General features: G+C 41.9%; 1 long non-coding RNA gene across 1 annotated transcript in view; it reads right to left on the bottom strand.

Moving 5' to 3' along the window:
• The window catches only part of LOC114814113, a 51,209-nt gene extending 26,363 nt beyond the window's left edge, over window positions 1–24,846 (bottom strand). The window contains exon 1 of the long non-coding RNA XR_003761882.1: window positions 24,661–24,846. This is a non-coding gene — a long non-coding RNA (uncharacterized LOC114814113). The remainder of the gene's footprint in view (window positions 1–24,660) is intronic.
• Between the last annotated feature and the right edge of the window lie 2,290 nt (window positions 24,847–27,136).

A 27,136-nucleotide genomic window follows, 5' to 3' on the forward strand; every position in this document is an offset into this window, starting at 1 on the left:
AAATGCTTAACAAATACCACAGTTATTATCATTATTCTCTGATGTGAGTAAGAGAGAATGGAGGCAGTTTTGGGGAAGAAGTCATTGAGGTTCAAAAGCAGAGAGTGGGTCTAACTTTTACTCTACTCTCCTAAACTCTCCAAACAGGAAAGTGTTCCACAGAAAGAGAGCCACCAATAATTACTGATGTTGACAGGGATGACACACACGCTTGGAGATCATCTGATTTGGTCCCCATAACCTGCTGGCTTAGGGTGTACGTTCTCCTTGCTCCTTTTTCCCATAGCATACTAAATGTTGACCAACTGCCTGCTATACCTGACCTTACCTCTCCTCCCCTTCCTAGCCTAGCCTAGTGGATAAAGCATGGGTCTGGCAATCAGGCTTTACCACTTGTCTGCTGCGTGACCTTAGGCAAGTCATTCACTTCTCTGGGCCTCAGTTACTTCACCTGAAAAATGAGAATTGAGACTGTGAGCTCCATGTGGGACAGGGATTGTGTCCAAACTGGTTTGCTTGTATCCACCCCAGTGCTTAGTGCAGTGCCTGGCACATAATGAGGGCTTAAGAAATACCCACAATTACTAGGATTATTATTATTACTAGTCTGCTTGATGAAGCTCAGCTTAGTTACTCAGGTGACACTGAAAACCCCTGTTTCCTTCGTACTCAGTTATCTTATGCTCTGGTGAGCTACAGTCTTCCCTCAATCCATCAATCATATTTATTGAGCTCTTACTCTATACAGAGCACCGTCCTAAGCGCTTAGGAGAGTACAATACAACAGAATTGGTAGACCACAAGGAGCTTCTAGTCACGAGGGGGAGACTGATTTTAAAATAAATTGCAGATGTATACATAAGTGCCATGAGGTTGAGTAAGAGGTGCCTATCCAAGTGGAAGGGCAAATCCAAGTTGTAAGGCATCACCCAAATCAGCTGTTGTAAGGCGAATCATTATTGTGCCTTTTTGGTCCAGCTAGGGCTTTCAAGAGGAGCAGGACAAATTCCTCCTGGGCAATTTACAGAGCATGTGGGATCCTTCAGGATGGTGTTGCACGAATAGCCCATAAAGTTATTTTGTTTGTTTCCCCACCCATATGAAGTAACTGCTTAGGGGAGTTGGTGATGTCCCTCCCTGGCATATGGACAGAAAGAAAGAGCGAGGGTTTTAGAATTACCTACCTGGACTTTACTGAGGGGCCTTATGCTGCTGGGCTGATTCATTCAGTACATCAGTCACGGGAAACGGCAAAGGAATCACAAAGAATGGCACTGTTTCAGAGTTCAGCAGTTCCTGTTTTCTTCCAAACCATTCCAGTGGGGCCTTTAGCTAGTTCCAATCTGTTTTTCCAATCTCTAATAGGCAAGAAGTTAGAAGGAGTCGTGTCCCGAGCAATGAGGGGTTGCAGGACCCGTGAGGATTCCTCAAGATGCTCAAACAGCAATATGGAAAGTCACATCCTCTTAACAGGAGGAAACAAAAGCTTTAAGACTGAAAGCATCTTTAAAGAGCATGTCTGAGAGTCAGAGGACCTGGGTTCTAATTCTGGCTTCACCACTCCTCTGCTGTGTGACCTAAGGCAAGTCACTTTACTTCTCTGGGTCTCAGTCCCCTCATCTGTAAAATGGGGATTAAGATTTTGAGCCCCATGTGGGACGTGGAATGTAACCAATGTGACTAACCCGTATCTAGCCCAGAGCTTAGTACAGTGCCTGGCACACAGTTAGTGCTTAACCAATACCATTAAAAAAACTGGGAATTAACTAGTCTATCGCCCTGCCTTTAGGCAGGAACTCTTCACACTTTTCAAGCAGGAAATCTACTCTTGCTTTTAAAGCCTTTCAGGGAGAGGGTTTACACAATCTTCCAAAATAATCTATTTCATTAATGTTTTACGGCAGGAACCCTTCTTCAACCCTGTCAAAAAATCTTTATGCCTAACCTAAATTCCTTCTGGAGTTTGAGCCTGTTTCCTCCTATAATAGATCATTCCCTATGCATTTGAAGATGGTTATTTTCACGCGTCTCTGTCTTCCCTTTTTCCTTTAATCTATCCTTACGCAACGTGTCTACCAACTCTGTTATAATGTACTCTCCCAAGCACTTAGTACAGTGTTCTGCACCCATTAAGCACTCAGTCAATACGAATGATTGATGGACTAGTTCATTTATAAGTCCTTGCCTTCAAACCTCCCATCATTCTTATGGCTTTTTTTTTTAACCCTCTTCAAGTTCTGCAAGGTGTGAAAGTCAAAAAGTCTAGTGAAAAGTACACTGGACTGGAAGCCAGAAGACCTGTTTTCTTGTCCCAGCTCTGCCACTTGTCTTCTGATGTACCCTGGGCAGGTCAGTTCACTTCTTGGTGCTTTTTTTCCCTCCTTTGTAAAATGGGGATCAAATAGTTATTGTACCTCCCCCTTAGTCTGTGAAACCTATGTGGGACAAGGGCTGGGTCTGATCTACTAATTTTGCATCTACTCTAGAGCTTAGTTCAGTGGATGGCATATAGTAGGCACTTAAATATTATTATTACTATTATTCTCCCTATTCTCTAGATGAAAGGGATACTGTGAGGATAAAATTTAGGTAAACGTGCTGCAGGAAAATCAAAGCTGTCAACAAATTCAAGAATCATTAAACACCGTGTTCCAGTAAAGGTGCATTTAGGGTGAATGAGTGAGTAGAGGAGGTAGACTAATTCAATTCAAGGGAGAAAACTTGGATTTCCAAGTCTTGGTCCCAGACTACTACTGCATTACCACAAGACATCAGCCAGAGCGCTGAAATCCTCTTTCCCATCGATTACCCATCCAAAATGCAAGTGCCATCTCTTTCCAAGGAGGGTGATTTCAGAATGTGGGAACTTCTCTTGAAAAATGTAGACAAGTTGGAAGATAGATGAGGTGGAAATGCAATGGCCAAATCCACTGTCTCCTATTTTAAAAAAAAGTCTTTTATGGATTATGATATGGAAAGAGTGAGGAAAGGAGCAATACACTGTAACACAAAAGCAAGACTCGCTTCCAAAGATGGAAATCAATACCCAATCCTCACCGTACCCTAACCTTCTCCTTCACAGCCCGTGTCACCTTCAATACAGGAGACATCTTATAAGACTATAAAGAATGTAACCAAGGAAATCTGTATTTAATTTACAGGCAATTTATAATGGAAATAGACCATATAAAATGTATACAAATTTGTAGGTTTGTGTGGAGGGTCAGGCGGGAGGCTGTTTAGCTTAGCGATAATTAACATGAAACGTCTCTCTCTCACACTGCCAGGTAGACACGGTGATTGCCCAGACTTTTGTTAAACGCAAACCAGAATAAGCTCCAAGGCCCACGTCCAAACATTCTTTCACTCTATGGAGTGTGTCAGTGCCCTGTGGCCGATGACAATATATTTCACCAAGATTGCCAAAAGACTGTTTAAGTTTGGACGGTGCCTGTATTGCATTACTTGAACAAACTTCGCTAGCTCGCCGGGGATGATCATTTTTCCCCAGAAACGGAACCATCGCCAGTGCTTTCCTTGCCTCCCCCTAAACCTACCGACTGTTGCCCTTCCTGTGAGCCAACAAGCAAACGGTATAATCCTCTCTCCTAACCCTTTGTTCCTTGAGCTGTACAATCAGCATGGCTTTTCTCTGGCTCCAGCAGCCAGTACAGGTCAATGAAGAGTTACAGAGAACGACTACATTGCCAGAAGCTATTTCCAGTGGACTTTGATCAAATGATGCTGTAATCTCTGAAGGGAAGCATACTTCATTTGTAAGGTATTCTTTGGGGTCATTCCCAAGGAGAAGGCATGCTTGTTTTTTGAACATCAGAGTACTCACTCTCTATAAGCCTCATAATTGTAACAGTACATTTTTGCCATACACGATGAGAGAACACGATGTTGGCTAGACGAACATGCTTTCAACAGTACTCAATTATGTGGCCCTAAAACTTTGATATGGAATGATCTGAACGTTTTAGGCACAGTGCATCTTTTCACCATCTCTTCCTTCGTTAATGAGCCCAACGCGGATTTTTTTATTATTATTATTTTTTCCCCTGCTTCGGAGTGACCCACCACAAGAAAGAGTAGTAGGTGAAAGGGAATGCATGGGGGCTCTTGTCCACTATCCATTTTCTTGAACTCTGAGATGCGGGGACAGTCGGTAGAGTTTTTCCTGGCATGTTATTACACAGTTCAGGTCAATTACCTCATTTTTCAACAATGAAATGATTAAACAGTTGTAAGGGTTATAAAATGATTTAATATGCTATTAAGTGAAGATGTAAACTATCAAAGTTTATGTTTTCAAAAGATGTCAAATATCAATTCTGTTCAAGTTCAATTTCTATCCAGATTTTCTCCCCCATCCACAACTTCAAGCCCATTCCATTGGTCCCAATCACTGTGCTTCAGGATGGATCAGTGCTATGGGACTTAACCATACAACAGCCAGCTGTTTGAAAACTCAATTTCTGTTCAATCACTTCATTTGAACTAACACAGAGGCATGGGAAAATGAGCTTGGCTTAAAACTGGGGGACTTCTGGGGGAGGTTGCTTGCTGCTTCTAGTGAGCGAAACTCAGGTCCTCTGCCATACCCTAGTGCACATTACACCCCCAAAACCTGCACATCCCTTTGTTAAGATCTGTAAGGAAAAAGAATGACAGATGAGCTCCATTGGAGAGTCAATGAGGTCAAGTGAGATGAAGAGAACTATGGTGAGAGGAAAAGGAAGGTTCACCAGGTGAACTGGGATTCTATGGCAGGAATCCACTTGAAGGAGTAAGGGCCAAGCATAATGTAAGAAGGTTCTACTGGCTGGAGATAGTGCAGCACTGCTGTGTATGACCTCTGTTCCCCTTCTAGACTGTAAGCCTGTGGGCAGGGAATGTGTCTATTACATTATCTTGTATTCATTCATTCAATCATATTTACTGAGAGCTTATTGTGTGCAGAGCACTGTATTAAGCACTTGGAAAGTACAATTCAGCAACAAAGAGAGACAATCCCTGCACACACCGGGCTTACAGTCTAGAAATGGGGAGACAGACATCAAAACAAGTAAACAGGCATCAATATAAATAGAATTACAGATATATACATATAAAAATAAGTAAACAGGCATTAACATAAATACATAGAATTATAGATATGTAAATATATACACAAGTGCTGTTGGATGGAGGGGATAGAGCAAAGGGAGCCAGTCGGGGCGACGCAAGTGTTTAGTACGGTGTTCTGCACACAGTAAGCACTAAATAAATACGATTGACTGAATGAATGAATGAAGGGGGACTGTGTGGGGAGAGAGGGAAGGGTGGCTCACATGTAATCAAAGCCAGACTCATACTTGGGAGCAGTATGGCCTAGCAGATATAGTACGGGCCTGGGAGTCAGAAGGATCTGGGTTCTAATCCCTGTTCTGTCATGTGTCTACTGTGTGACCTTGGACAGGTCACTTTACCTCTCTGGGCCTTACTTATCTCAAATGTAAAATGGGGATTAAGACTGTGTCCAAATTGATTAACTTGTATTTACCCCAGAGCTTAAAACAGTCTTTACTCATAGTAAATGCGTACCATCATATCATCATCATCATACTTGTCCAAGGAGGCCAGGAGACTGATCTCCAAGGACCAGCCTGAGTAATTAGATAGGACATCACCTAGTGAGCTGTTGTTGCTGCCATGATCCTTAACCAACACTCCCTGGGGGCATAACTTTGCAGCTGGGATCTGGAAACTGCACCTCCCCAGAGGAAGGGCTATGCACTTACAACCCCTATAACAGGACCTCTTGGGAAGAACCCCCAGTCACCTCAGATGCCTCATCTGTAAAATGGGGATTGAGGATGTGAGCCCCAAGTGGGACAGGGACCATGTCCAACTGGTTTACTTGTATCCACCCCAGCGCTTAGAACGGTGACTGGCACATGCCATCATCATCATCACAGAGATCTTTGACAGAATCTGGACTGGACCCACTTGTGCAGGGGTTACAGATGTTTCCAGGTCAGAGATTCAGATTATCCAACCCTTCACAGCCACAGGTATGCCCCATGTCTTGGATGGAAACTGAGGGTGGGAGGTGATTGGGGTGGTAGTAACTACATGACCTAGAGGACAGAGCACAGGCCTGGGAGTCAGAAGAACTTGGGTTCTAATACCGACTATGCTAGTTGTCTGTTGTGTGACCTTGGGGAAGTCACTTCACTACTCTGTGACTGTTTCTTCATCTATTAAATGAGGCTGGAGACTGGAAGTCCTATGTGATACTGTGTCTTGTATCTACCCCAGTGCTTAGTACAGTGCCTGGCAAAGAGTAAGTGCTTAACAAATGCCATTATTATTATTAAGATGATATAGGGCACTATTGGAGGTGCTGGGGTGGTGGCCTAGTCTCCCGACTCAGATCCATATAACTATTTCATGTGTGCCCTTTGGAGATTCCCATTAGCACTGAATGCCCTTGGCTTCTAGTGGAGGCTCATGTCAAATGCCCTGTGGATCCCCACCTTCTGGTCAGTATGACAGACTGCCCAGTAGTCACATGCCTTTCAGAGAATAGAATTGATTTTAAGGAAAACTGAAAGGAAGCTTTTGGTACGAACTGACTAAAAAGGATCATGCTTTATAATTTACGATTTATGATCACACTTACGATTTACTAGAAATCAGTTAGTACAAGTGTAGCTACTAAACTTTCTTAGTTTTTCACTTGTTTGATGCTGGTAGGACTGTGATGCACAGTTATTTTAAAGACCACACACACACAACACACACACACACACACACACACACACAAACATGACCTAGTGGACTGGGAGTCAGAAGACCTAGGTTTTAATCCCAGCTCTGCCACTCGTCTGCTCTGTGACCTTGAACAAATCATTAAAATTATCTGTGCCTCAGCTACCTCCTCTGTAAAATGGGAATTAAATCCTATGCCCTCCCACTTAGCCTGGGAGCCCCATCTAGAACAGAAATGGTGTCCAATTTGATTATCTTGTATTTACCCCAGTACCTAATACAGTGCCTGACACATAGAAAGTACTTAGAAAATACCATTAAAAAGAATTAATAGTTAAAATAAAAGGAAAACACAATTTAAGGCAACATGAAAAAGTATCCTTTTTCTGAGTATATAATGAAGGTGTGATTTGCATGATGCTTTTGGTTGCAATATGCATACATCTGGGTGTCCTATCAAATGTACTAATCCCTAGTAGTAGTCAGACTATGACCCAACGTGGAACCAGCTCAACTATGACTGACAACTTCCAGTCATATTATGTCGGCTTGGTACCCACCCCCACTCCACTTTCTGGTTAGCTCTGGAGGAACTGCAGGTGCACCCCCTTCTGCCACATCCCCAGCCTTTCTTGGAGCTCCTCTCCACCTCCTGAGGTTTGCAGGGAGGGCGTGACAAGCCCCAAGAGGCCAGGGGTTTTGGAGGGGAAGGCTAAACTCGTCACTATTGGCTTCAAAGCTCTCCATTCCCTTGCCCCCTCCTACGTCACCTCCCTCCTCTCCTTCTACAGCCCAGCCCACACACTCCACTTCTCCGCTGCTAACCTCCTCACTGTGCCTCGTTCTCAATGGTTCCGCAATCGAACCCTGGCCCACATCCTATCTCTGGCCTGGAATGCCTTCCCTCCTCACATCTGCATGCATGGCTCAGTGGAAAGAGCACGGGCTTTGGAGTCAGAGGTCATGAGTTCGAATCCCAGCTCTGCCACTTGTCAGCTGTGTGACTGTGGGCAAGTCACTTTGCTTCTCTGGGCCTCAGTTACCCCATCTGTAAAATGGGGATGAAGACTGTGAGCCCCATGAGGGACAGCCTGATCACCTTGTATCACCCCCAGCGCTTAGAACAGTGCTCTGCACATAGTAAGCACTTAACAAATACCAACATCTGCCAAACTAGCACACTTCCCCCTGTCAAAGCCCTACTGAAAGCTCACCTCCTCCAGGAGGTCTTTCCAGACTGAGCCCCCCTTTTCCTCTGCTCCTCCTCCCCTCCCCATCACCCCCACCCCCTCCTTTTGCTCTACCCCCCTCCCTGCCCCACTGCACTTGTGTACATATGTACATATTTATTATTCTATTTATTTTATTAATGATGAATATATATCTATAATTCTATTTTTTCATATTGATGCTATTGATGCCTGTCTACTAGTTTTGTTTTGTTGTCTGTCTCCCCCCTTCTAGACTATGAGCTCATTGTTGGGTAGGGATTGCCTCTATTTGTTGCCGAATTGTTCTTTCCAAGTGCTTAGTACAGTGCTCTGCACACAGTAAGTGCTCAGTAAATACGATTGAATGAATGAATATGATCACTCCCCAGGTGCCAGGGCAGAGATGCTTTGGTTTCTTCTCTGGTCGGCTCCAGAAGAAAATCTCACTTCCATCATCCCCAGAGCCACCGGGCTCACAAGATCGGCGACATCATAATTTAAACTATGAGGACAATCAATCAGGAGCCAATGTCAACCTTCTATTCACTGGATAATCTTGAAGGATTTCACCTGATTGATGTAGAATAGCGCAAAATGCACCAATCCACTGTGGAGCCCCTTTCCCTCTTCAATCGCCTCCCTCATCCCTAAATTTTTAAACATATCCATTCCTTAGCCTCATTAGTATTCTCTAACAAATCTATCTTTTCTCAACATCATGCAGCCTCAAAACACTGACGTCTCCATACAAATCTGCTTACCTATTATATCAAAGGAAACTCTTTTTTCTAGTTTCCCTTGCACCTATTGTATCAGGGACAGGTTTCTCCAAAGCAGATTCTGTCAGTTAAAGTAGGTCCTTGGTGAGCATTTAATCAAGATAAATCACATAAAATAAGGTAGACCATGATGTGAACTAAAATAGAGCAGAGGCAGTGTTCACAGAGTACAGCTGCATATCCACTTTACTAGCCTAGACTTTCTCCTTGCTTTCTTCTTTACTTTGCCCTCAATTAGCAAGTCAAAGCTTAGAAAGTTACAAGGAAACAGGAACATATTGCTAAAAATCCCAGCCGTGAGATAGGCCAAGATACAGAATTATGCAAGGCGTGAATGTAACCAATTCTCCACTTTTCTGCTATTATTCAAATACTGTGCATATTCCCTTTAGTTTTCCTAAATTGATTTTCCACATAATGTGTTCTAGTAAATAAGGAGATAAAATATTATTCCTATTGTTTGCTGTTTTTTTTTTACTGAAGGAATAATGACATTTTTCAAATAATTTAAATGTTTTAATTTGCCAATAAAATATGGAATGATATGTTCTGAAATTTGGGAAAAAAAATTGTGTTGTAACTACAATTTGCTAGGAGGAAATACACTGAATCATTTATGAGACTACATTCTTTCCTACTTCTATCTGTATTGACAAACACATTTCTTACATAGTGAATTACTAAAACAATTATGGTTTTCTAGAACATATGTATTTCAGAGAAATCAAATGAAAGAAAATTTATTTTGGGGAATTTCCTTTTTGGAAGAAAGAAAGCACTGCTCTTTCAGAAAACACATAGAGCAATATCTACATTCCCTAAAGAATACTATTTCATTTAAATATCTAAATAGGATAAATGTTCTAAGTAATTCTTTATCGATTAAATTGTAAACATTGTTTCCCAAATGATCTCCAGTATGTTCAGAGAGCAGTCTTAGTAGATAAACAAAAGAAGCTAGAATTCAAAAATAACATTCATGCTCCAAATGATTTCTATTTAATAGATAGTTGAGTTGCTCAGTGAGTAGATTTAGGTTTCAGATCATTTTATATTTTGGATATTCAAACTAAAACCTTGACATGTAGGTAACTGAAAAGATAAATAGATTTTAGTGAGTATCAGGGAAATGAGATTTGGGAATGATCAGTTAATTATGCATACCCTGATTTTATGAAATATGCAACTTTATTACCAAAAGACCAAAAATTTAGGGGAAATTAGTTTTGGCACTATAGCAACAGTGTGACCGGGTTAATTCTTCATCCTTCAGCAAAGCTGGTAAAGTCGTATTATAATTGTCCTATACTATTCAAAAAGTTATTTTAAGCAGCTGCATTTCATTCCCTCCCATTTGGGGAAGGAAAGTAAGTTTCTTTAATTTCTATCCAGCAGAAAGATTGATATTTGGAGAAATGTTTGGGTCGAGGGCAGGGGGCATCTGGGAATGATAAGGATGATAATAAAATATTCATCTCCAGACTCTCTGCATCAAAACTGAGATAGAAAGGAAAAAAAAAAGGGAGGTCTTCATTTCAAACAAATTCTCCAAACTATGCAGTGCTCTCCCTTGCTCCCCAATCCACTAGAAGCCCAAGAAACTGCCATGCCTTAATTATTTTTAAATGCTTATGCAGTATTTAGGAATGAAGAAGTTTATAGCTTGTAAGTTTCATCACTGTTAGTGGGAAAAGAAAACAGAGTTAAAATGATAATGATGATTTTCTTTAAAACTGCTGCAAACTGTTTCTAATATTCTCTCTCAAAAGTCATTTCTCATTTTAAAATGGTCTTAGTGTTTAGATACTGTGGAAGTTTATAGCAAAGTGTCAGAATGCTTAAATATTCATTTCATATTTTAGAAATACCTTATTATACCAAGATAATAATATTTTAGATTCTTTCCTGATGACCCAGAAATTTAATTTTAAGTCATTTACTGAGATCTAATATGATCCCAAAATGATTGCCAATATTGGAAAATAGTTGGAGGTTTGATTTGGGGTGTAGCTCGCTATTTTCTTGATTAAAAAAAGAAAGATTAAAGGAATAAGTTTAACCAAGTTGAAATATCTTGTGGAAATGATTCATGATTTTATATAAATATGCATAGTTCTTTGTATGTGCATTAAAATATTGTTTTTGACAATTTTAGGATTTTTTTCACTGTTCAAGAATATAAATCTAGCAATCATTCCTGCACCCATATTCATCATTCTTATACTTGAAACAGTATAATCTCATGCTAGAAAAAGTCAGAAAGAAGATTCCAAGTCCATTTGTTGAGAGTGAAAGAATTGTTTCAAAAAGGGTGGAAGGGTTAAAAATAACCAGGGTGTAGAACTTGCTAAAAGGCATCCCAATTGCAATACTTAAGTAAGGAACATTTTCCTGACTGAGCCACAGGCATTTCAATTTCAAAGTCCAGTTCAAATGATCTATGTTTTCCCGTTTTTAAAACTGCAATCTGTATACAATAAGTTCTTAATTATTAGGTACAACTTCCAGCTCAAACGAGAAAATACATATTTTAGGGTCAAATTTAGGGCCAACTTAACACAGTAAATACTATGTGGACTGATTACAATTTCTCTTTATTTTCAGACATAAATGTTTGATTTTACCTACAGTTTTTTTTTAATTGTACAGAATAATTCAGTAATTTAAAATAAATCTTTCTCTGAAAAGTTGGCATAGATAGTCTGTAGCCAGTGAATCAGGAGTTTTCTATATTTTAGAATTTGCTTTATCTCGACTCTTCCCTCCCAACCAAATTCACATACAGTGAGTTCCCTTATAACGGGGACTTTCAGTAGGTGTTTTGGAAGAATTAGGAGTTGTTCATCAGATAACACACATCTGCCTGGACAGAGGACACTGAGGTACCCAAAGAAACGGTTTCATATATGAATATGGTGTTGGATGAAGTTGTACATTGTGTGAATTTTCCTTACTGTGAGCTCCTTTAAGAATATGCCCACTGCATTATAGGGGATATAACTGCATTTGATAGAATCATGAGGATTTCACTTTGTAAAAGAATACCATCTATCCTGGTTAATACTCAAAAAAAAAAACCCCAAACTCAGTAGTAGATCAATATCCCCCAAAACTACAGCTCTTGAGTTCCAAACAACAGACCCTATGTGTTCTTGCATAGTATCTACCCCAGTGTATTGTTTTGTAAGGGCTTACAAAAATGTTATTAGTGGTTCAATTGTACACTATTGAAGATACCACTTTACTCCTCGATTTCCAGTTGGAAGTGATTACAATAATGATCATTAATAATTATGGTACTTTTTAAGTGCTTTCTATATGCCAAGCACTGTTCTAAGATCTGGGGTAGATACAAGTTATTCAGGTTGGACATGCCACATGGGACTCACACTCTTAATCCCCATTTTACAGATGAGGCACAGAGAAGTTAAGTGACATGACCAAGATCACACAGCAGACATGCTGCAGAGCAGGGATTAGAAATCAAGTCCTTCTGACTCCCAGACCTGTGCTCTGTCCACTAAGCCACACTGGTTCTCGAGCCACATTGTGGTGAGTGTGATAGGGTGGATGAAGATGGCATTTACGTGTATTAAACAAGAATAAGCATGTTGCATCACATCTTTACTGTTAGACCAGCAGGTCAAGAGATCATAAGTGTCATTCTGTGGAAGTATATCAGATCTCAGAGCATTTCTCCAGGGGATCCCTGATTTGCTCCAGAGTTTTTCATTCCCTTCCCAGGTCATTATTACTATCATCATCTTCATCATCATTTTATGGTATTTGTTAATCATTTACTGTGTGTCAGGCACCATTCTTGGCACTGGGGTAGATACAAGTTGATCAGGTCAGACGCAATTGCTGACCCTCATGGGACTCATATTATTAGAAGTAATAGTAATAGTACTATTACTATTTTTATTACTACTATTATTATTATTATTGCATTTGTTAAGCAATTACTATGTGCCAAGCACTGTATAAAGCTCTAGGGTAGATATAAACTAATCAGGTTGGACACAGTCCATGTCCTACATGGGGGCTCACAGTATTAATCCTCAATTTACAGATGAGATGCCAGATACAGAGAAGTTAAGTAACTTGCTCAAGGTCACACAGCAAACAAGTGGAGGGGGCATCAAAATTAGAACCCAGGTCCTTTCTGACACCCAGGCCTGAGCTCCATCCACAGGACTATGCTGCTTCTCATTGTTGAAGAAGGAGGGAGAACAGGCATTGAATCTTCACTTTACAGATGAGGAAACTGAGGCACAGGGAAGTGAAGTGACTTGCCCAAGGTCACACAGCAGACAAGTGGCAGAGTGAGAATTAGAACCCAGGTCCCCTTACTCTCTTTGTCCACACTGAACTCTTTAACTGAATCAGAGATGCTGAACTTGGTGATAGGAGCCACAGGGCTACTAGTCACTCAATCTCTCTCCCCACTACTTATCTTCAGTCTTCTCCTATTTCAACCCACTTGACACACTTTGTTCCTCTAATGCCATTCTATTCACCTGTGCCTCACTCTTGTCTCTCTCACCATTGACATATTGCTCTTACCCTCCCTCCTGCCTGGAATTCCCAGATTCTTCACATTTGGTAGGCCACTGATCTCCCCATATTCAAAGCCCTAAGGAAATCACATCTCCTCCAGGAAGCCCTGCCTGATCTATTTCTCATTTCCTCATCCTGTTTCCCCCTCTCCTTGAGTACCTTTCCTCCTAAACACTTAAACACTTACACACTTAAACACCACACCTTTTTATCCCCACAGCACTTATGTGCCTATCTATAAACTCTGTTGCTTCCCTGTTTCCTTAAATTTATATTTGTGTTTGTCTCACCTCCTAGATTGTAAATTCTTTGAGGGCAGGGATTTTGCCTAATAATTCTACTGCACTCTCTGACACAGAGAAAGCACTCAATATACTTTATTGATTGAACATTTATAAAGATGGAAAGAAGTGTTCATTATCATATTGGTCCCAGATGACAATTGGAATGTCTATTGTAAAACTGGATAACTGGCTACCTTAACATATTGGGATGGAAATGATTTTTGTTGGAAACAGTTTCCAAAACAACACCCCTTTCTTACTTTCCTAGTGTAGATACGCCCCCTAACTAATAGTTTACAAGAGTAAAATAAATCAAAATAATCTCAATCTCCAACAATGCTTAAGAGGTCACAGCCTGCAAAGCATCAATTTGACTGCTGATTTACAGTCCTGAAAGCATCCAGTTACCAGTAAATTGCTTGAGACAGCTCTTGTCATATAATACAATGCCTGATTTGTGTAGAGACCGTTTTGGTTTGCTAAACCTACACACACACACACACACACACACACAGAGACCCCTCCCCCCCACCCACATAGATATATGTTTATATAAGAAATGTTATAGAATTTCCAAATTGCACCTCTTTTTTTAGGTCTCTAGCAATAACATTCATTTTATTTCTGATAGTATTTACTCTCTCATTTTGAGAAATGCTGGAAAATTTAACTTGGTTTATGCACTTTCCTTCCTTTAAAGGATTTTCACTGAATTTCAAGTCAATTTAGCTTTAGCAAAAGGTATCTATTTAGCATAGACAATGGTAAGTCTCTAGTATGTTTACACTAGGTACTTTCTTCCCAGTAGGATACGAAAGATATTTTGAAAATCGAGCATATTAAACAAAAAATAATTCATAATTTGTCATTACTGGTACATATTGAAATCACTCTTTCATCATGGAACTATATTTAACTGTGCTTTTATCACTTCTCAAATGTGATTATATTATTTTCATCAAGTTTTTGATGCTGAGAATGCACCAATGTACTTTACATCATTCTTCATGGGAAAGTATACTTTGTTCCATTCATTCAATTGTATTTATTGAGCACTTACTCTGTGCAAAGCACTGTACTAAGCACCTGTAAGAGTACAGAACAACAATAAACAGACACAGTCCCTGCCCACAATGAGCTCACAGTCTAGGGGAGGGGAGACAGACATCAATATAGGTAAATAAATTACAGATATGTAGGTAAGTGCTGTGGGGCTGGGAGGAGGGGAAAAACTTCACCAAGTGCTATTTTAATAATGTTGGTATTTGTTGGTATTTGTTAAGCACTTACTATGTGCCAAGCACTGTTCTAAGCACTGGGTAGATAAGAGGTCATTAGGTTGTCCCTCGTGGGGCTCACAGCCTTCATCCCCAGTTTACAGATGGAGTAACTGAGGCACAGAGAAGTTAAGTAAGTTGCCCAAAGTCACACAGCTATGTGGCAGAGCCAGGATTAGAACCCACGACCTCTGACTCCCAAGCCCAGGCTCTTTCCACTGCGCCACACTGCTTTACTTAACACTGTGTTTCCATGGGTAAAAAGGTAGCATTAATAATTATTATCAAGAACCCGCTGTAATTCCCTTTACTAAGAACTTAAAAAGTATAAAAGAATGACACCCTCTCCCCACAAGGAGCTTACATTCAATCAGGAGAGTCAGACATAAAAGTATTTACCAACTGGATGGAAAAAATGAGTACACAAATGCATAAAATGCATAAACATTTATATTACAGTGCTGAGTATGGGTATGCATAAGTTCCTAAATGCTGAAGACAGTTGAAGGGTTTATGTGATGGGATGCTGGGAACTCCCAAGGAGAAGTTTTGTTGGAGGAAGGAGAATTTTAGGCTTCTTATGTATGGAAATTTGCAGCCCACTGTTTGTAGGGAAACCCAAAATCCCTGCTGGAGGAAGAGCACGAATGAGGGGAAAGTGGCCTAGTGGAAAGAACATGAGCCTGGGAGTCAGAAGGATGTGGGTTTTAATCCCAGCTCTGTCACATTGTCTGCTGTGTGATCTTGGGCAAGTCACTTCACTTCTCTGGGCCTAAGTTACCTCATCTATAAAATGGGGATTAAGAGTGGGAGTCCCATGCAGGACAGGGATTGTGCCCAACCTGATTAACTTGTTCTAGTGTTTAGAACAGTGCTTGGCACAAAGTAATAATAATAATGATGTTGGTATTTGTTAAGCGCTTACTATGTGCAGAGCACTGTTCTAAGCTCTGGGGGAGATACAGGGTTATCAGGTTGTCCCACATGAGGCTCACAGTCTTAATCCCCATTTTACAGATGAGGGAACTGAGGCCCAGAGAAGTGAAGTGACTTGCCCACAGTCACCCAGCTGCCAGGCAGCAGAGCCGGGATTAGAATCCATGACCTCTGACTCCCAAGCTCGGGCTCTTGCCACTGAGCCAAGTAAGCGCTTAACAAGTGTCATGTTTACAATTATTATTTATTATTAATAAATACTATTATTATTATCAAAGGCAGGACAACAGAGAGAGGCTCTAGATTATAAACTCATTATAGGCAGGGAAGGTGTCTTCTAATTCTACTGTATTATACTCTCTCAAGCACTTAGTACAATGCTCTGCACATAGCAAGCGCTCAGTAAATACCAAAGATTAATTGATTGAATGGTTGAGGTACAGCTAGGAGATCAGTTTGGGAGGAAGAAGGGAATAATGGGAAGGAGCAATGGTTGGGTATAAGGACAGTTAGGGAACCAAATACTGTATATTATTTACCCTCTCTCTCTCCCAATCCAATCTATGCTTCCTCTGCATCCATGCTAGCAGCCATTACCAGCCCTCAAACAGTAGAGTGTTGGTCTTTGTTCATATTGGCTAGTCAAATTCAAGTTGTCTTGGCCTATCCTTTCCTTCCAATTGATTGATTCCCCTACTCCCTATACTCTCCAATCCGGTGGTTGGTGATTACAGGTATTAATAGCAATCCCAGCCCCCAAGATTTTATTCCGTAGCCTCTTGCCAGAAGAGCAAATGGAACTCCAACTACCTAAGTTAGTTTGACCTATGGATTGATCCGAAAGCCACTTTGTAAGCCAGTCAACCCTCCCTTCTCCCTCCTGTGAGTTATTTAAACTGGGGCTCCTAGAGGAGCAGAAGGAGGCCATGAAATGTTCTTGGTCCGGTATACATGTTCGGACAGAGCGATGCAGGGCCAGAGAGTTCAACTGAGCAGTTGGCGTGCTTTTTGGAGTCTGTGATTTAAAGAGCCCTCCACCTCCGCATAAAACAGAAACTCCTTGTCATTGGCTGTAAAGCACTCAATCACCTTGCCCCCTCTTAACTTACCTCACTGCTTTCCTACTACAACCCAACTCCCACACTTTGCTCCTCTAATGCCCACCTACTCTTATACCTCCATCTCATCTGTAATAATGTTGGTATTTGTTAAACGCTTACTATGTGCAGAGTACTGTTCTAAGCACTGGTGTAGATACAGGGTAATCAGGTTGTCCCATGTGGGGCTCACAGTCTTCATCCCCATTTTACAGATGAGGGAACTGAGGCACAGAGAAGTTAAGGGACTTGCCCACAGTCACACAGCTGACAAGTGGCAGAGCCGGCATTCGAACCCATGACCTCTGGCTCACAAGCCCAGGCTCTTTCCACTGAGCCACGCTGCTTATCTATCTTCCCACCAACCTCTCGCCCATGTCCTGCCTCTAGCCTGGAATGACCTTCCTCTTTATATCTGACAGACAATTACTCTCCTCACCTACAAAGCCTTACTGAAGACACATCTCCTCCCAGTGGCCTTCCCTGACTAGAACCTCATTTCCTCTTTTCCCATTCTCTTCTACATCGCCCTGATTTTCTCCCTTTAATTGCCCCTCCCTCAGCCCCAAAGCATTTATGTACATATCCATAAATTTACATTAATATCTTCTCCCCTTCTAGTCTGTGAGTTCACTGTGGACACTGATATCAGGACACTCTGATAATGAGGGTGAATGGGCCAATGGAGAGTTATGGATTCTACACCCCTACCTGCAAAGAGAAACACAGTTATACCATTCACAAAAGACCAAACATCTTCTTTTCAAAGCACTTTAGAGAAGATGCCCTCCAGCTTCCCTCTATTCTATTGCATCCAGATAGGACATTCTGCCCTTAGACCCGTGGTCAGAATTTGTTAAGCCTTCTTAAAATTCCCCTGAGCCCCCTGAGCTTACAGTCCCATGGCTTGGTCATTTGATAGGACATTCTGCCCTTAGACCCGTGGTCAGAATTTGTTAAGCCTTCTTAAAATTCCCCTGAGCCCCCTGAGCTTACAGTCCCATGGCTTGGTCATTTGACAAAAGAAGCCACACACCTATTCACTTAATTTCTTCAGTGCAAAAGAGTACTCTGGGTTCTCAAACTTGAACTCAGAGCTCTCCTTTTGAGGGAGATGGTAAGTTTGGCAATTGCAAAACTGCTAGCAATTGGGCTAAGGCTTCTTGCATGATCACTGCTCTAGGCCATAAGCTCACTGTGGGGCACAGAATGTGTCCATTTATTATTGTATTGTACCCTTCCAAAAGCATAGTATAGTGCTCTGCACATGGAAAGTGCTCAATAAATATGATTGAATAAATATGATAGAATTCATTAGATTTCATGCTCCCAAATGCCCATTCATTCAATCATGTTTATTGAGTGCTTTCTGTGTGCAGAGCACTGTACTAAGCACTTGAGAGAGTACAAGAGTAAACAGACATGTTCCCTGCCCAGCATAGCACTCTGCACCCAGCAGGCATCCAGCACCCTGTTGTCCACCTAGTACAGCCTCTGCCCACCTCTCCCTCCTCAAATGTATGGAATAATACGTGGCCATATTTTAAATGCACAATTGTGTCATGTAAAGACCATTTTATTAAAAAAAGTTCACTTGGTTGCTGGCAGCAATCACAGCATTTTCAGATTCAGAAGTATTTTCTACATACATAAAGGACAAACTCAAGGATTGTTCAGATCCCATCGACTTAAGTACTTTTATTCACAAGGGAACCACTTTTCATTCTTTTTCTTATGAATATGGGTCATTTTCTGAGCATCTCAGCTCAGGACAAATGAACATTTTCTATTGCTTGTCAATGCATAGGCTTAAAACTGGGCAAGCCCTCAGAGCATTTTTTCTCTTACTAATTTTATCTATTGTTTTGCCTATTGCTCCATTTAGGCAATGGGTGTAAAGGGATAAACCCTATTAGACCAAATGCTCCTTGAGGGCAGGGACTGTGGCTAACACTCTCGTGTATATTCTTCTACACTTAATAGAGCACTCCTCACCCAGTAGGTGATTGATAAATGCGAGTGATTTTCCTTTTTTTTTAGTGCATATTTTTATAGGCAAAGGATGTGGGAAATGCACACAGGAGGAGAAGCTAGTGTGAGTTATAGTCACATAATCTGCTCAGCTAAATCTAATTTCCACTTCAGAAGTTTAGACTAGTTGTAGTAACTAGTCATTCATTCATTCAGTTATTCACTCATTCAGCTTCAGAATCATATAGGCCTTTTGTCCTTCCAAAGCTCAGCCTCTACTCACTGATAGAATTGGAAGTCTGAGGGGAAGGGTCACTTCTCAAAATCCTCAATGTCATCGGGATTTCTGGAGCCCCCGTGGGTGAAAAAAATCCACAAAGAGGCAGCTTTGGGCTCCAGGAATGCAATCAGGGGTATACCAGAGAACTCCTAAAGATAAGCCACAGGATAATAATAATAATGTTGGTATTTGTTAAGCACTTACTATGTGTAGAGCACTGTTCTAAGCGCTGGGGTAGAGACAAGGTAATCAGGTTGTCCCACTTGAGGTTCACATTTAATTCCCATTTTACAGATGAGATAACTGAGGCACAGAGAAGTTCAGTGACTTGCCCATGGTCACACAGCTGACGAGTGGCAGAGCCGGGAATCGAACCCATGGCCTCTAGCTCCCAAGCCCGGGCTCTTTCCACTGAACCACACTGGTTCCCCAAGGATACGGCCTTCTAGTTGCTGGTTTCTTAAAAGAGAAAGCTCAAGTCTATAAGATTCATCTTCCAATGGAAAAAAAAAAGCCCTACATTTATGGCTGTCACCGGGAAAATTCTATGTGCAAAATTCAGTTCCATCCAGCTCCAACCCAGGTTAGGTACCTACGACCCACCAGCAGTCTTGGACAGAAAGCAAAGGCAGCTGTGCCACCCAAAAAAGTAAATTTCTCTGCAACTTTCCAAGAGCGGGCGAAGCCCGCCATCTACTGGACAAAAGGGGAATACACTCCAGTGAACGGCCGTGCCTTGGTCTAGACATATACGTGTGCCTACGTCCCCACATTTTTAGACTTGGAAAACCATCCTTCAGGATCACACAGCTGACAGGGAAATCCTGGGAAACACACACCTTTCTCCGAAAACGCCTAAGGTTGCTCTTTCAAGTTCATAAAAGTCCATTACCAAGGGAAAATCAGCTGTGTCCATTAGAGTTGATTTGATGACCCAAAATGTCATTTTGTGTCAGGTTCTCCCAAACCCAGTACCCCTAAACACTTTCGAAGGCAAAATACAGTAGCGGAATATATGAAGTCAGTGAAAATCAACAGCATAAGGAGAATTGAGCAAAATGGCATCCGAAGAGAGGAAAATATAACGGTTTAGGAACAGGAAGTGAATAACTGCCTGATTAAAAAAGACAACAAATATATTCTGCATCCACGGACCTAACAAATTAACATCACTGGCAGCTGTACAGATCTCTCTGGATCATACTTGAACCACTGCATATCTCCAAAGCTTGGATATTTTCCATATCATTACTGGACCAAAACTTAGACATTGCTTTGTAACTCGAAGAGGAAATCCTCGTGGCCTTATGATTAAACCACAACCACGAAAGCTTAGATACTGTCACTGAAATGAAACACACATGTTTTTCCTTCTAAAATGTCAACAGAAAAATTTAATTTTGACAAACTGACATAGAGAACAGGCAGGCAAATATTTTCAAGCAATATCTTTCAGGCTCAAGTCCCCTAGAAGCACAAAGCCTCAGCTCTACCAAAAACCCACCCAGCCAGAAAATGCAAGATCAGGGGAATCTAGAAAATGAAAACACTATATTCAAGGGGAACGAAATCTCCAATTTCTGTAGATAGCCCAATAAAGAATAAGCAGCAAAAATGATACTACATAGATTCTGACAGTGTCCTCTAAGCAAAAACTCCCTCTGGGAAGCCTGGCGATCTCCACCTCTGCGAAAGGAATCAAATTTCCCTGCCCCTTGGACTTACCCTCTAACTGCACCTCTGACCCCTGTACGCAGCAAAGTTTGCAGAGGGTTCACTCCATAGGGTTATAACCTGCTCCAGGGAGATTTGACTTGCAGGAAACAGCAGGTCTAACACGAAAGTCCCTCTCACAAACTGCTGGGATCGGAAGACTCCACTGACAACTGAAACTCGAGCCTCAGATCTGAATAGAAGAGGGAGCAATGGGATAAGATTGTCAGTAGGATGAGGTTCTTTACAAAGAAGGTAACTCTCTGTTGAAAGGCAGGCAAGCAAGAATAGATGCCCCACAGAACACTCTGCAAATAGTGGGTGCTCAATCAATATTGGTGATGGAGTCATTTTTCTCCAGGCCAGTAACTTGTATTTGCTAAGCAGCATGGTAGAGCATGAGCCTGGGAGTCAGAAGGTCTTGGGTTCTAATCCTGGCTCTGCCACTTGTCTGCAAGTGACCTTGGGCAAGTCACTTCATTTCTCTGAGCCTCAGGTGTCTCATCTGTAAAATGGGGAATGAGACTTTGAGCCCAACCTGGGACAGGGATCTTGTTCAATCCAATTTGCTTGTAGCCACCCTAGTGTTTATTACAGTGTCTGGCATATAGTATGTGCTTAACAAATTTTACCACAATTATTATTATTTTCCCATGTGACTTCCAATCATGGCCTATTGCAGGGCCTGGACAATCATTTTGTGCTGACAAGCCAAATCAATATTTATTCAGTGCTTACTATGCATAAAGTACTGTACTACACACCTGGGAGAGTATAACGCAATAACATAAAACCTTTGAGCCACTGGTGTGCACAGAGTCAGTCATACAAATTAACCACACACTAATACAGCATACTTCGGTGTCAATCGAATTGGTTTAAATGTCTCCTTCCCTCACCCCAGCCCCGTGCAACTCCCATAAGGGGTGGCTAGATTAACCCAACCTCAGGGGCTGGGGCTACTTGATTTTATCGGGCCCCTGTGGCACAAAGTTGCAAAGCAATAATAATAATGTTGGTATTTGTTAAGTGCTTACTATGTGCCGAGCACTGTTCTAAGCGCTGGGGTAGACACAGGGGAATCAGGTTGTCCCATGTGGGGCTCACAGTCTTAATCCCCATTTTACAGATGAGGTAACTGAGGCACCGAGAAGTTAAGTGACTTGCCCAAAGTCACACAGCTGACGAGTGGACATGATGTAATGTGCTTCATAGTAACAACTATTGGTGCCAGCTGAGAAACAGGGAAGAAAGGAGAATAGAAGGAGAGGCCACAGGCAGGCTGCTTGTTGCTGACAAGTTTTACAAGGTGCCACCTACTTTTTTTTTTTTTTTTTTACTTCCCTCATCCCTGGGCACTACTGGACAGGGCAGAGACCAGCAATTGATCAATGGCATTTTATTAAATGTTTACTGTGTGCACAGTGATCTACTGTATTGTACTCTAAGTGTTTAGTACAGTTCTCTGCACAGGAGAAGCCCTCAGTAAATACCACTGATTGATCAGTTGATTGAGGAAGTACACTAGAATAGAGTTAGTAGATCTGATCCCTGTCCACAAGGTCTGCAACCACCGGGCATCATCTGATATACCATTTAGTTACGTGGGGGTTGGCTGAGCTGTGGTAAGTAGCGGTCATCCCACTTTGGGGTTTTGGGTGAGTAACCTCCTTACCTTTTAAGCACTTCATCTCTCCCTTTCCTCTGCCCATCTGGAGAGTCACATTTGGCTCCAAGAAGAGCTAATAATGTTGGTATTTGTTAAGCACTTACTATGTGCAGAGCACTGTTCTAAGCGCTGGGGTAGATACAGGGTATTCAGGTTGTCCCACACGAGGCTCACAGTCTTAATCCCCATTTTACAGATGAGGTCACTAAGGCACAGAGAACAATAATAATAATAATGTTAGTATTTGTTAAGTGCTTACTATGTGCAGAGCACTGTTCTAAGCGCTGGGGTAGACACAGGGCAATCAGGGTTGTCCCACGTGGGGCTCACAGTCTTCATCCCCATTTTACAGATGAGGTAACTGAGGCACAGAGAAGTTAAGTGACTTGCCCACAGTCACACAGCTGACAAGTGGCAGAGCTGGGATTCGAACTCATGACCTCTGACTCCCAAGCCCGGGCTCTTTCCACTGAGCCACACTGCTTCTCTCAAGAGCTAAGGTCATTGGTTACAGATCCCCTCCTCGAATGAGAGGAGCAAAAGATCAGGACTCAGGAAGACCTCACTTCAGTCCCAGCTTTGCTCCTGGATCCCTGGTTGATCTTAGACAAGTGACTTCACTGCTTTCTGCCTCATTTTCTTTTTCTACAAAATGGGGATGAGAATTGCTTTCCCTACCTCTTAGATTGTGAGCCCCACGAGGGATGGGACCGCATCTTATCTTAGTGCCTTGGATTTGCCTAGGGAGTTCGGATGAGGCTTAGCACCTGATAAGAGCCATTGTTAACTCATCAAATCCCATATACCTTTAGAAGGAAGCATCCTACCAAGGAGATAGCTGAACAATCATCAATCAGTCATATTTATTGAGTGCTTACTTTGTGAAGAGCACTGTACTAAATGCTTGGGAGAGTACAGTATAGCAATATATCACTTTCCTTGCTCATAGCGAACATACAGTCTAGAGAGGGAGACAGATATTAATATAAACAAATGAACTACAGAATATGTACTTAAGTGCTATGGGGCTGGGAGGGGATGATGAATAAAGGGAGGAAGTCAGGGCAACACAGAAGGTAGTGAAAGAAAAGTAAAAGGTTGGCTTAGTCAGGAAAGGCCTCTTGAAGGAGATGTGCCTTCAAACAAGGCTTTGAAGGTGGGGAAGAGTAATTGTCTGTCAGATATGAAGAGGAAGGGTATCTAGGCCAAGGTAGGAGGTGGGCTAGAGGTCGGTAGCGAGATAAGGTGGAAGGGCAATGAATATTGTATAGCAGAAGCAGTGTGGCTCAGTGGAAAGAGCACGGGCTTGGAAGTCAGAGGTCATGGGTTTGAATCCCGGCTCTGCCACTTGTCAGCTGTGTGATTGTGGGCAAGTCACTTAACCTCTCTGTGCCGCAGTTCCCTCGTCTGTAAAATGGGGATTAAGACTGTGAACCTCACGTGGGACAGTCTGATTACCCTGTATCTACCCCAGCACTTAGAACAGTGCTCTGCACATAGTAAGCGCTTAATAAATACCAACATTGTTATTATTAATGCCTATCTCCCCTTCTAGATTGTTGCCAGGGAACATGTCTACCAACTCTGTTGTACTGCACTCTTCCAAGTGCTTAGTATAACACTCCACACACAGTAAACACTCAGTGAACACCCTTAAGTGATAACATGAGCCCAACTCTGGTCCTCTGGTCCTTCAGGATACCAAAGACAGAATCAGAAAGAAAACCTGTTTCCTGATTGTCACTTCTGTGTCTGGGACAAAGAATAAGGCCAACACAGATACAAGCACTGATATTTCCTCTTCCCGCTCTCTCCACAATTCTCCCATTCATTCATGGCCATACCAATCCATTGCTGAGAAGCCTAATGAAGAGAGACAAAAGTTATCTCTGAAAGCTTATCTCTGGAGAGAGATAGAGGTGGACTAGGAGCAAGGAATCAGGCTTTTCCACCCATATGGTTCCACAAAGCTTAATGCGCTGGTGATTGCCTCCAACTGTTGAAAATAACCTCCGTTCCAAAAACCAAAACAAGTCTGTGTGTGTGTTTGCCTTCCTGCCCCATCCCCCCAAAACCTTCTGCAATTCTCCTGGCTCGGTGCGGTGCACACATTTGATTACTCACTCCAAAGAATGCTGTTTTTGTAACCTTTCTGTTTTCATCTGTCACCTTCAGGCGTTAAACTGTCCACTTCGCTGATCAGCTGCTACAGTTGCATGGGACGTGTGCCGTATCCAAATATTAATAGTAACTCATCATAGGCCTAGCGTCGGTATTTTGTTAGATCAGGCCAGTTGAATGTAGAGACAAGCAAATCTATAAAAAGAACAGATGTTTTTCATTTCCACAGAAACCCAGCTAAGTCCTATTGTTAAGTTTAGGTTGAACATAAACAAGAAATCCTCAGAAATTCATGCCAATGGTCGAAAGGGGGAGGGATGGGTAGTTCATAGAGCTATTTATTTTCACCTTTTCCTGTACATTGAAATATAAAAAGTACCTCTTGGCACATCCACTTGCTGAAATAAAGGGCAGTGTTTTTCGGTCTTTGAGCAGCAATACAGATTGGTGTTTGCCATGGAAAAGACCGTTAGAGGGGACTTAAGAGGGACTTGGTTGAGGTAACTGTAATTTAAGGTACATTAGCATTTCAGTGACAGTCTTTTACTTAGATCCCGAAGTACCCATATTCTCTAGCAGATATTTTCTTGCTGCATCTCTGACAGAGAAGCAGCATGGCCTAGTGGAAAGAGCACAGGCCTGGGAGACAGAAGGACTTGGGTTCTAATCCCAGATCCACCACTTGTCTGCTGTGTGACCTTGGGCAAGTCACTTCATTTCAAAGGGAATGTTTCTTTTATATTGTTATATTGTACTCTCTAAAGTGTTAATACAGGGCTCTGCTCACAGTAAGTGTTTAATAAATATGATTGCCTATGTCCCAGTTACCTCATCTGTAAAATGGGGATTAAGACTTTGAGCCCCATGTGGAACAGGGATTGTGTCCAGCCTGATTAGCTTGTATTTACCCTAGCACTTAGAACAGTGCTTGACACATAGTGAGCACTTAACAAGCACTATTATAATCATCATCATTATTATTTGAGAAAGGTAAGAGAATGTTTACTCCCACAATTTACAGAGGAGAAAGGTAGAAAAAGGGGCATCTACATAGGTAAAAGGAAGTGGTGAGCTAAAATAAAAGAAAATGCTCTTGTTGGAAAAAAAGATAACTTTAACCTGATCTATCCAGGTTGATTAAACTCCCTCAATAATTATTTAACATTCCACTTTTGCTGTCTTTCTGGCTGTCCAGGGAAGAGGTGAAAAAAGAAGTCAGGAAGGGTCAGGGAGGGGGAAGGTCTAGGAGGGGAGGATTTCAGCCCCATCCCCTCTTCTCTCGGGCCTTTAGGGAGCTCCTCCACTCCTGTGACTTCAACCACCATCTCTAAACCTCCCTCACTAGCCTAATCTCTAGAAAATTTCTCATAACTTCCAGCCTCTGGGACATTTCTGTTTGGGTGTCCTTCCAGCACTTGAATCTCAAAATAGCCAAAACTGAACTTGTCTTCCCTGCTAAACCCAATCAACCATATTTATTGAGTGTTTACTGTGTGCAGAGCACTATACTCAGCACTTGGGAAAGTACATTACAACAGAGATGGTAGACACATTTCCTGCCCACAGTGAGTTTACAGTCTAGAGGTAACCTCTAACTTTCAAATGGTGATGCCACCTCACATTCTCCCAGTCCCCGAAGCTTACAATTTTGGTGTCAGCTTGTATTATTCCATACCTTTTAGCCTCTCCATTCAGTCAGTCTCTAAATCCAGTTTTTCTACCATGGTATTTCTCAGATCCCAGCCTTCCTCTCCAGCAAACAGCCTCCATCCTCTCCAGGCACTTGCCTCCCAGCTGAATTATGATATCAAACTTCAGCCTCTCCTCATCTTCAGTCTCTCTTATATATGTTGAAGCAGATACCAATCAATCAATCATTAATTGAGTAATAATAATAATAATTGTGGTATTGCTAAACTTTTACTATGTGCCAGGCACTGTGCTAAGCCCTGGGGTATATACAAGGTAATCAGGTTGGACACAGTCTCTGTTCCACATGGGGCTCATAATCTTCATCCCCATTTTACAGATCAGGTTACTGAGACACAGAGAAGTGAAGTATCTTGCCCAAAGTTACACAGCAGATAAGAAGGGGGCTGGAGTTAGAACGCAGGTCCTCTTGACTCCCAGGTCTGTGCTCTATCCACTATGCCATGGTGCTTCTCAGAGGCTTGAGCACTTACTATGTGCAGAGCACTATACTGAGGGCTTGGGAGAGTAGAATACAACAGGGTTGGTGGACACATTCCTGCCCACAATGAGCCTCAGTTCCCTCATCTGCAAAATGGGAATTTAATGCCTGTTCTCCTTTCTACCTAAATAGTGAGCCCCAACTGAGGCCTGAGGATCTTGTATCTACACCAGTGCTCAGTATAATGCATGGCACATAAGAAGTGTTTAGCAAGTACTACCATTATTATTATCATTATAATTAGGTTAATGGACCAAAGGAAAGCAGCAAACATGTTCTTAGCACCAC

The sequence above is a fragment of the Ornithorhynchus anatinus genome, chromosome 1 (assembly GCF_004115215.2).
Source record: "Ornithorhynchus anatinus isolate Pmale09 chromosome 1, mOrnAna1.pri.v4, whole genome shotgun sequence".
In the NCBI taxonomy this organism is placed as follows: domain Eukaryota; kingdom Metazoa; phylum Chordata; class Mammalia; order Monotremata; family Ornithorhynchidae; genus Ornithorhynchus; species Ornithorhynchus anatinus.